Source organism: Eucyclogobius newberryi, unplaced genomic scaffold, assembly GCF_026437365.1.
Source record: "Eucyclogobius newberryi isolate DKJ021-1_F unplaced genomic scaffold, fEucNew1.0.hap1 SCAF_17, whole genome shotgun sequence".
Taxonomy (NCBI): Eukaryota; Metazoa; Chordata; class Actinopteri; order Gobiiformes; family Gobiidae; genus Eucyclogobius; species Eucyclogobius newberryi.
Genome location: NW_027315801.1, coordinates 17,942,350 through 17,949,794, shown reverse-complemented (window position 1 = coordinate 17,949,794; position 7,445 = coordinate 17,942,350).

Here is a 7,445-nt window from a genome sequence, read left to right as displayed (position 1 = left end):
CCAAACCAGATATTATTCAAATCTAATAGAAGTCAACAAAAGTAACACTAAATTCCTTTTCAGCACTGTAGCTAGGCTAACAAACTGTCACAATGCCCTCAATCCCAGCTACACTCAGCTCTGATGATTTCCTCCTATTTTTTAACAATAAAATAAAAACAATCAGAGATAAATTAGATGAAATTACCCCCGCTATTAGCCCTGAACTAGCCCAAGCTTTAAATCTAACGTCCCATATAAATCCACCTGTAAACTTAGAAAGGTTCACAGCTGTTGATCAAGCAGAGATAACTTCAGCCATCATGTCCTCTAAAAGCTCAACTTGTGTCCTAGACCCCATTCCAAGCAGACTCCTCAAAGACATTCTCCCCTAATAAATACTTCACTCGAAAGTGGCTATGTTCCACAGTCCTTCAAACATGCAGTCATTAAACCTCTTCTGAAAAAGCCTAATCTAGATGCCGACCTATTGGTAAACTACAGACCTATTTCAAATCTTCCCTTCGTCTCTAAAATCCTTGAAAAAGTTGTAGTAAAACAGCTTTGTCGCCACCTGCAGGATAATAACTTATTTGAAGTTTTCCAGTCAGGGTTCAGAGCCCACCACAGCACTGAAACTGCACTAGTTAAAGTCACAAATGATTTGTTATTAGCCGCTGACGATGGACTGGTCTCAATCCTGGTCCTGTTGGACCTCAGCGCAGCGTTTGACACCATTGACCACAACATTCTACTGCAGAGGTTAGAATGTGATGTAGGTGTTGGAGGAACAGCGCTCAGCTGGTTTAAATCCTATCTATCTGATAGGTACCAATTTGTTAATGTAAACCAGAGCTCCTCACCTTGCTCTAAAGTAATTTACGGTGTGCCACAGGGTTCGGTACTCGGTCCAATTCTGTTTACTCTTTATATGCTGCCATTAGGCAACATTATCAGAAAGCATGGCATTAACTTCCACTGCTATGCAGATGACACTCAGCTGTATTTATCAATGAAACCTGATCAGAGCGATCAAGTAGACAGACTTAGTACTTGTGTGAAGGAGATAAAAACCTGGATGACACTAAACTACCTGCTTCTTAACCCTGAAAAAACCGAGGTCATTGTGCTTGGCCCTAAGCATCTACGAGATGCTCTATCTGAGCAGATAATCACACTGGACAATGTTAGTGTAGCCTCCAGTTCTACTGTAAGAAACCTTGGAGTCTTATTTGACCAGGAGCTCTCATTTAAAGCTCATATAAATCAAGCTTGTAAAACAGCCTATTTCCATTTGTGCAACATCGCCAAAATCAGAAGAATCCTGCCTAAAAGTGATGCCGAAAAACTTATCCATGCATTTGTAACGACTAGATTAGACTACTGTAACTCCCTGCTTGCAGCGTGTCCTAAAAGCTCCATAAAAAGCTTTCAACTGGTTCAAAATGCAGCAGCAAGATTACTAACAGGAACAAAAAGAAGAGAGCACATTACACCAGTGCTGAAGTCTCTTCACTGGCTCCCTGTCGAGTTTAGAATCAAATTTAAAATTCTACTCCTGACCTACAAAGCCATAAATGACATGGCCCCATCCTACCTCAAAGATGCTATCGAACCATATCATCCAAACAGAGCTCTTCGCTCTCAGAATGCCGGCCTTCTGGTGGTGCCAAGAGTCTCCAAAAGGTGCCAAAAGTACTGTAGGAGGTAGAGCGTTTAGCTACCAAGCTCCTGTGTTATGGAATCAGCTCCCGACCCATGTTAAATATGCTGACACAGTCTCTTCATTTAAGTCCAGGCTTAAAACGTTCCTCTTCGAAATCGCTTATGGTCAGAGTAGTTAGGAACAGAAACATAAACCCACAGCTTTAGCTACGCTGCCCTAGGAGTAATTATGCTGGGGGAAGTATGACAGCTTGAGCACTATCCTCTTCTTCTGACTACTTATGCTATCAAACAATATTTATTTTTTGATTCCACTTGCAAACTGTTCACTGCCTTCTTTTTCTTTCTTTCACTCCTGAGGACCTGTGGACCCAGATGCCCCTCCCCTGGTGAAGTGGTCCCTGCCCTGTGTGGACGGTCCCTCATCTGCCTGAGGAGTGGGTCCAGCTCGCCCCCGACGGTCCCTCATCTACCTGAGGAGTGGGTCCAGCTCGACTCCGACGGTCCCTCATCTGCCTGAAGAGTGGGTCCAGTTCGCCTCAGTCGGTCCCTCATCTGCCTGAAGAGTGGGTCCAGTTCGCCTCAGTCGGTCCCTCATCTGCCTGAATAGTGGGTCCAGTTCGCCTCAGTCGGTCCCTCATCTGCCTGAAGAGTGGGTCCAGTTCGCCTCAGTCGGTCCCTCATCTGCCTGAAGAGTGGGTCCAGTTCGCCTCAGTCGGTCCCTCATCTGCCTGAAGAGTGGGTCCAGCTCCAGTCTCCCTCGTGTCCGTCTGTCCGTCTGTGAGAGTCGGATCTCTCCTTCACTGGAACTCCTCCAGGTTTCTACGCTTTTTTCCCAAAGAGGTTTTTTTTGTAGTTTTTCCTGGCCGAGAAGGAGAGTCTAAGGACAGAGGACCCTGGGACATCGTCCCTCGCCACCACAGACATTGTCTGACTCCCTCGCCACCACAGACATTGTCTGACTTCATCGCCACCACAGACATTGTTGATTCATTTCTCCCTGTGGCCCTCAGAGGCAACTGTTGTTGTGATTTTGGGCCTTACAAAAATAAATTGATTTGATTTGATTTGATTTGATAAAGTTAGCACTCTCCCCGTGAACAACAACAACAGCCATCTCGCACACGGCGTCAGTCAGATAGCCTCATACGGCGACACGAAAAGCACAGACAACTGCCTTGATCTCGCAATGTACTTTTTCGCATATTCAAGTAGATACTTTGCGAGGTTTTGGAAACTGTCTTCCGTGAAATGTCGGTAGCACATAGCACTGGACCAGACTTGCCACACATGCCGCTGAAACATTCTCTGAGTCCAGGAAAAATGTGTCCAAAAACGTCCTCTACTCTTCCGTTTTGGCCAGTCATTTCCCTCTTTAGAGCAGTGCAGTGCTTCACATCTACGTGTTATTGCAAGATTCGTCGTGTAAAAAGTAAAATTCCGCTCTGTTGAGCACGTTTCAGAAGAGAACAATGAGGGTCGGCTACAGCGTGTTCCCGGTGTGACGACACTGATTTCACAACCGCTCTTAAAGCAATTGATTACAAAGGCGGTTGCTATGGCGTTTTCTCGGGTTTGGCCGAAATAACTCGTGACATTTTTTTGTCATTGGTTAAAACTAACCGTCCAGACTTCGTTGTGAAAAAATGAAATCTATATTCCACTTATTAACCAACATTGCAACCCATCTTTAAATGAAGAGATTGTGTCGGCCTCTTTAAATCAAATAAAATCAAATCAATTCATTTTTGTAAGGCCCAAAATCACAACAACAGTTGCCTCTGAGGGCCAACATTAACATGGACAGGAGCTGATTCCATAACACTGGAGCTTGGTAGCTAAACGCTCTACCTCCTACTCTGCTTTTAGAGAATCTTGGGGCCACCAGAAGGCCAGCATTTTGAGAGCAAAGAGCTCTGTTTGGATAATATGGTTCTATAGCATCTTTGAGGTAAGATGGGGCCATGTCATTTATGGCTTTGTAGGTCAGGAGTGGGATTTTAAAATTTGATTCTAAACTCGACAGGGAGCCAGTAAGCAATGGCGTAATATGCTCTCTTCTTTTAGTTCCTGTTAATAATCTTGCTGCTGCATTTTTAATCAATATTGTAGGGTATTCTTACTAGTACAAGTACTGTAAGGTTATGAATGTCCTCCCACTTTTGAAAGGGGGGGACGTTCAGGGTTGATATCGATTAAAGAATCGTTCAAGAATTCAAACATGGCACACTGCAGTGTGGGTATGTTTGATATCATATTTTAAGAGTAAATTGGGGCAACAGCCGTATATTCGCCATTTAACAACTCTATAATCAAATATCTAATTTAATTTATTTATTAAAAATTAATTTGCTCGTTGATCTGAAGGTTTGTGAGAACGCAACTGTGACATTGACCCCTTTTCTGGAAATGAATGAACACTTTATCAACTGAAGCTTTTTCTACTATGGAACACGCCTGGACGAATGAGGGATTACACCGACATTTATCAAATGAGGTTGATGAAGATTTAATGACCAAATAACTAAACAGATATATGAATATGGAATATGCAAATTAGTCGATAACAGATGTAAGCGCTAGACATGATTGTTCTGGATCTGTCTAGTTGTGTGTGTTAATTCTAAGATGACGTGAAATGAAGCCTGCGTAAATTCAGCCTGGAAGACCTAACTCCACCCATCTACGTCAAGGCCACCTGCTCCCCAGCTCAACCAACGCACCCAGTCCGGCCTGTCCGTCTGTGGGAGTTCAGATAATAATAATAAATATAGCCGCAAGCGGCAATGATCGGCCCTCGCTACGCCGCCGCCACGCCGCAAGAGGAGGGGGCGCTAACGCGCCCCAATTGTCCTTTTATTACGCCTACTGCTGAATCTGTGACGCTGTCACATCTTCTCCCCTTTGTTTTACCATCAAAAAGCAATTTTATTTTGAATTCTTGGCAAAATGTGCGGCTTTGCCGCACAGACATCGTGACTCTTTGAATAAAAATGTGGATAAATTTTGATGGTCCACCCCTGAAGATGAGTCTCACCAAATTTCAGGTTAATAGGGCTGACGCCCTAAGAGGAGTTTGTGAAAGTCTAAAGTGTAAACATGTTCTGGCGATTTCCCCATTGGAATAACATGGAAGGTTTCGGTCATCGTTACGGCAACGCCATAACAATTATGACATGGGTCTCATTGACTTTTTTGATGGGGATTCTAAAATTGAGTTGTGTGTCAAATTTCATATAATTTCGCAAAACTAAACATTTAACCTCCATATAAAATCTGTAGGGGGCGCTGTGGCGCCAAATTAATTTATTTCACTTCAAGTAGGTTTAGGGCAAAGAGTTTAACAACTGATTCTAATTTGACGCAATTCGGACTTTATCTGCGCAAACGGCAGAAATGTAAAATTTGGGAGATTTCTGAAATTCTTGCTACAGTTTGCGGCTTCGCCGCACAGAGACCGTGACTGGTATCAATGTAATTTGGATAACTTTTGATATCCCACTCCTCAGTAGCATTTTCACCAAATTTCAGCTTTTTAGGGCCAACGCCCTGGGAGGAGTTCGTAAAAGTACGACGTTTGGAAAAACTCCAAAGTCATGTTTAGCCATTTTTGAACCAATATGGCTGACATTTGGTTGGGCGGACGGCGTTGCCGTAATAATATTTTTTACTTCTCTTGTCACCATCTACCTCTGCGCCAAATTTCATGATTCTACGATCAGATTTTTCTTGGGTCTTTTCCCATCTCTCAATGCATTTTTGGTACATTTGGGGGCGCTGACGCGTCAATTTTTTTTATTTTAGAAAAGGGAAATAGCCAGAATGTAGAGAGGCACGATTTTTAGAGGTGTGCAAATTTTTGTGACTTTTCGTCAATGTTCACTGGGTGAAAAATAGGGGGGTTGGTCCCAAGAAGAAGAAGAAGAAGAAGAAGAAGAAGAAGAAGAAGAAGAAGAAGAAGAAGAAGAAGAAGAAGAAGAAGAAGAAGAAGAAGAAGAAGAAGAAGAATTAAAGCCGCAAGCGGCATCCAACGGCCCTCGCGGGCCGCCGGCCTTCCGACTCTGCTCTCTGCATTTTACAAAGATGGCGCTAACGCAATTGTCTAAGAACTAAGACAGCGACACATTGTACATGTTCAATGCTGTGCTTAACCAGTGCAAATGAACACAAATATCGATCGAATGTGCAGCTCCAGCGCACAGAGACCGTGACACTTGGAATAAAAATATGGATAACTTTTGATGCCCCGCTTGTGTAGATTATTTTCCCAAAATATGAGCTTGATCGAGCTATTGCCCACAGAGGAGTTTGTTAAAGTGTGAAGCATAAATGTGAACATTTCAAGGATTTGGCGTTTTTCCCATTTGTGACATATATTTGCGGCTCTACCGCACAGAGACCCTAGTACTTAAAATCAAAATATGGATAACTTTTGATGCCCCGCTTGTGTAGATGATTCTCCCCAAATATGAACTTGATCGGGTAATCGCCCTAGGAGGAGTTTGTTAAAGTGTGAAGTGTAAAAATGTGGTCATTTTAGAGATTTTGCGGTTTCCCCATAGGGATAACATGGGATGTTTCTGTCATCGCTACGGCTACGCTTTACCAAATATGACTTTGGCTCCCATACTTTTAATTTGGGGATGGCAAATTAGAATTTTGTTCAAAATATCATGTCATTTGGAAAAACTCTATTGTTTATAGGCCACTCTGAAGGCCAAATAGTCAGAATTCTGGGAAACGTTTGCGGCTCCGTCGCACAGAGACCGTAAAAGTTATCCTTAAAATTTGGATAACTTTAGATGCCCCACTTGTCTAGAGGACGTACACCGATTTTGAGGTTCGTGGGCAAAACGCACTAGGAGGAGTTCGTTAAAGTGTGAAACATAAAAATGTGGATATTTGAGAGATTTTGCGGTTTTCCCATAGGGATAACATGGGAGGTTTCTGTCATCGCTACGACTACGCCGTAAAAAATAAGGCATTTGTCTGATTGGCTTTTTTGATCGGGACGCCAAAATAGAATTTTGGGTAAAGTTTAGAACATTTTGGTAAAACTAATTTTTGACCTTCAATGTTAATTTAAAGGTCACTCTGTAGGGGGCGCTATCGCGCCCATTTAAATTTTGTCATCATAAACTTGTCCAAACTAGAAAGTTTAACAACTGATTCAAATTTGGTCCTAATCGGACTCGTTTTGATCAAATGGGAGCAATTTTTAGATCTGCAATATTCCAAAATAAGTTGTCCAACTTTGCGGCTGCGTCGCACACTGACCGTAAAAGGTATCTCAAAAAATTGGATAACTTTAGATGCCTCACTTGTCCAGAGGACGTACGCCGATTTTGAAGTCGGTGGGCAAAACGCCCTAGGAGGAGTTCGTCAAAGTTTGACGTGAACAAAATGGCTAACACAGCGTGTTTTCATTTTCAAAGGAAGATGGTGGCCATAGGGTAAGTCTGGGGGCGTGGCCACAATAATATTTTTTTTTTTGTCCTCACAAGAGGAATGCGTGTCCCGAATTTCGTACCTCTACGACAAAGTTGACCTCGGGGCGTCTTCCATAGGCGCAATGTATTTTGACTTTTGTCGGTGGCGCTGTCGCGCCATTTTTTAACGCAAAAAAAAATGGCCCAGAAAAAACAAAATTTTTCGCCGATTCTGAATTTTGGGCAAAGTTTGGTGAGTTTTTGAGCATGTTCAGGGGGTCAAATTAGAGATCAAAGCGCTGAAGAAGAACAAGAAAAATAATAAAAATTAAAGCCGCAAGCGGCATCCAACGGCCCTCGCGGGCCGCCGGC